Consider the following 4,706-nt stretch of genomic DNA (forward strand, 5'->3'; position numbering starts at 1 on the left):
ATAACAACCTCGTAATGTTTTTGATTTCAACATTTGATGTTAGCAAGTTCGTGCAATATCGTTTTTTATTCCATGTATTAAGGGTGACTTACAAAACATAGAACCAATATCTATCAATTTTTCCCGTTTCCCGGTCTTTGTATTAGTTATTATGTCCTTTCCTATCCTAATGAAAAGCAGCGGGCCGTTTGGTGTTTCTATACAATGGCATTTCTTTCAGTAATCATAGTAGTTACTTCTCATATTCTTGCCATGGTGCTCTTGCTCTATTGAATAGTTATTCTTTGCAGAAAGGGGATTTTGTGCCCATATAATTGTACAGTTTTGCTAGACTATTCTAGTTAACTCGCTACTGATCTATATTGTTTACATTATCCAGGTGGTGGTGGAAGTATCAGACGTCAAGTTGCTGATACGGACAATGCAATTTACAAATTTTGCAGCTGAGGAAGATTTAATTTAATGCTATCTTGAGCATCTTGAAGGCCGATGGTTGAACCTCTTCGGAGAAACAAATAGTGGCATGTTGGTAAATTTACATTGGACCTTTGCTAGGTCATTATGCTTGTCATATTATGTTTGGACAAAATGAAATATGGGAAATGTGAGGATTGTCAAAGTTAAACATTACAATCATTATGGATTTCAAATATTCAATCTATTTATGTCCTTTTACATCTGCTACCATTAACAGTACGACCAGTACCAGGGCCGGCCCTGAGGGGGGGCAGGGGGGGCGGCCGCCCCAGGCCCCCAAGGTGGAGGGGCCCCCAAGTATGTATTTCCTATAAATTTATGGCTGCAGTAAAAAAAGTTCATTGTGCCTGGCCCATCACAAGTAGTAGCAGCTACGGACCGTCTGATCTATCGTCATTACTCGCGCATCAACACTCCCGGGATCCAGGAATCCACGCATGCATCGCCATCACGCACGTAACAGCCGCCTCCTTTCCGCCTCACGCCCATATTAGTGAATCAGAAGAGCGCTATAGGATGAGACCCAGATCTCAAGGGGCGGGGTGCACATGATCTCCGGCGCTGATCTCGGGCACACACATGATCTATGGCGCTGATTTTCGTCTATAGAGGTGAGTATTACCGGCCGGTCAACATCTTTCACTGTTTGTAGAATTATTAACCGTTCTGGTTCTGTAGTTTAATATTGTTGTTCATGTAGTAGATCTCAAAGAGATCAAACGAAGAACGAAGTTCTGGATTCTCTCATGGCAGTTGGTTTATGTATGAATTGAGCAATGAGATGACGGCATAATTGGATAATTAACTCTTAATTTAATCATTTGCACAACTCGCTAGATGTGAGTAACTTTACACCATTGCGGCACCATATTTTTACTTTTGTAAGATATGAAGGTATTTGATTTTTGACGACACGAAGGAATATTTTCCACATCACGCGTATGAATTTTGATCATCTATCTAATTTCTCAGATACTCCAATTTATAGTAATAGTCATTCCTAGAACTCAAAGATGTGAATCCAACTATGCAATTTGGACGCAAATTTTTTTAGGACTATTCGTGGAGTCTTCTATCATTTTGCTATAGTATCTAAAATAATGTACTCCAACAGTTGTAGTTTAAGCATGACACTAAACATGGCCTTGCATCGTACATCTTTGTCTATTTTTTCCATCGCACATTATTTCGATGCTTAAGTCAAGGGCCCCTGGGTTTTAGTTTCGCCCCGGGCCTCCGAAATCTCAGGACCGGCCCTGACCAGTACTATTTCTGATGGGGGAATTAACAGGATTTTATATGTACATAAGCATGTGGGTTTCCACTTTTATCTGCAACTTGCATTTTTGCAATCCATAATGCTCGACATCTAATGTTTGACACTGCTACCATGTTTTCTCCCTTTCATTTGTCTGAGAAAAAAATGCTAAAAAATGGCATTCATGTGCACTGTCCACTTGGCCATGCGAAAATGGCATAGAGCCCACGCCGCAGTCATCCTATGCATCCTTAAATTAATGTGTTTCACTCCTAGTAATGGCGACAGCCTCATGCAATAACTAACTGTATGTAGATGGCAAAAGGTGCGTAGATATGTGTTCTCCAACTATATCTGTCCGAGAAGTGCGCGTCTTATGTTCCTATGTTGATGAGTGTACACTATCCCTCCTACTCAAGTGATGTTGACCAAGTCCATATGTACTGAACAATTGGAGAGAAGGCACAATGTATACACGGGGAGTCATTGTTCATGTTTTCAGTGGCATTTCTAGCTTTATACAACATGTTACTCAATTACAACTTAATCAATTTATCTTGACTCTTGTCTTAACTCATATATAGAAAGAAAATGCGTAGAATAATCAAACACATATATGTTTCTTTGGTTAGACCTCATATGACGTCCTTTGATAATTTCTTGAGGCCATAAATTACACATGTATATGTCTTTCTTAATAAAGAATAAACATGTTTTAAGTAGAAATACGTAATCGTAAGAACCTTAGTATTTCCTTTCAGAGACTGGTCTGAGATTTTAATTTCATTACATTATTAATGTGCCAACCCCCATCCGAGAATACACCTTCTACCTTAAGTGAGAAACCAAGCAACGCTCTGTTGAGTTAATTGCAAGGAGATACCACACTTGCGCATATTGTGACGAGTCAATACCATTGCTCGTGCATGTCACAGTTCAGTACCACTATTCGGCCTAACCGTTACAAAATGGCTGACAGACGTATAAGTGTGTATGACCATGTATCTGACAGACGGGGCCCACCCGCCAGGCGACACGGTGGAAAATCGGCGCGTGCCCGATGCGCTGACTAGGACGAGGCTGGTGTGGTCGAACCGAGCCTGATCCCACCAGACGAACCCTGTCCTCTTTCTCCCCTCTCCATCTCCTCTCTCCCCGTGGATCTCAGGCGATGGCTGCAACGACCCCGGCGGCGGCGGTGTCATGGGCAGCTACGGCGACCTTCCCGGCCTAGGGAGCGATGACCACGTGGGGCTGGATTGCTCCAGGTCGTCCAACTCCGTCGACGACGAGGAATAGGAGGAGGAGGCGCCCCTGTCCATGGAGCAACGGTTGCGGATCGCTGAGATGTGGTTGGCCAACCCAACCACAAGCCATCACTGGACCAGTGGAACGGATGGAGTGCTGTAAGTCCCTCCTTTTTAATTTTGTCTGTTCATATCATAGGGCTAGGGTTAGTGTTCTTAAAGCACTGAACTTTTTTCAATTTTGCCGTGGCTTGTAGGTTAGATGATGATATATGGGATGTTAGGATTCACTTTGATGCAGGGCATAATTTGGATAGGAAGATTTGTAGCTCAGACGTCACATTTATGAACCTGTATGCACTGTTGACAGTAGTAGGATTTAATTTTGATGATGAACTATATCACATGAGAAATACAGCTGCAGTAGGAGTTGAGAGAGAGCATGGACTAGATCTGATTGACACTAACATCAAATTGCAAGAACTAAAGATGCAGTAATGATGAACTATATCACATGAGAAATACAGCTGCAGTAGGAGTTGAGAGAGAGCATGAACTAGATCTGATTGACACTAACATCAAATTGCAAGAACTAAAGATGCAGTATGAGGATTCATTAGTTCTGAATTTGTTAGCTAGGGCAACAACACCTGTCAGTTCAGAGTCAGGATTAGTTAGTGAGTGTAACATCCATCAGAGACCAAATTAATTAGCTGCAGTTTTATATGAACCACCTGTTGTTTATGATCTCGGTGAGCCTACTGTGCTTGATGTTGATGATCATGGTGTAGTTTTTCAGAGTCAGTGCAGCAGCAGTAGTAAAGTTCATCCTACTCAACCTACTGGTATGTGCACACAAGAGAGTAGAAATGTCAAGGGGAAGCTGAAAGCTGTGTTGGAGGAAGAGGAATTATTTGAGGAGGGATATAGGAGTTACTCTGACTCTGAGGGTGCAACTGACACTAATAACTACATTTTAGCTGAACACACAGAGATAATAGAGGGGAAGAGACTGACAGAGGAAGAAGATGAAGATGAAGATTCTAATGAAGACTCAGAAGAGGAACCACCCCTGCATTATGAGGGTGACACTGACGTTGAGGATCTATTTGAGGAGGAGGAGCAGGAGGAGGAGGAGGAGGAGGAGGTGAATGTTGCAACTGAAAGGAGTGCTCCAACTGAAAGAGAAAAACCAGCCATAGAAGAACCTGCAAAGAAGAGGCAGAAGCTGCAAGTCGGGAGATGCCCCACCACTAGGTCACACTCTAATGTTTTAGAGGTGAAACCAGATTTTAATCCTTCATCTGATGAAGAAGATCATGGCTTGCTGTTTGACAGTGATGATGGATATGAGGCACTAGCATTTGTCCTACAAAAAGGCAGGAAGAGTAGGGCAAAGAAAAGGAAATCCAGGATATGGTACAATGAAAAACTTGAGCAACCACATCAGCAATTATGTATGTACATGTGCTTCAAGAATCAGCAACCATTCAGAGAAGCATTGTTGAGCCTACACATTACACAGTCCAGAAATTTTAGGTACCACAGAAACTCAGACAAAGGGATCATTGCCTGTTGCAAACAAGAGCACTGCCAGTTCTTCATAGTTGCTGCAGTTATCAAAGGGGAAAAGACATTTGCTATCAAAAACATGAGGCTGCAGCACACTTGCCCAAGCAGTACAGAGTCATCCAGGGTTAGTGCAAAGTGGCTTGCTAAAATAT

The sequence above is a fragment of the Triticum dicoccoides genome, chromosome 1A, assembly GCF_002162155.2.
Source record: "Triticum dicoccoides isolate Atlit2015 ecotype Zavitan chromosome 1A, WEW_v2.0, whole genome shotgun sequence".
In the NCBI taxonomy this organism is placed as follows: Eukaryota; Viridiplantae; Streptophyta; class Magnoliopsida; order Poales; family Poaceae; genus Triticum; species Triticum dicoccoides.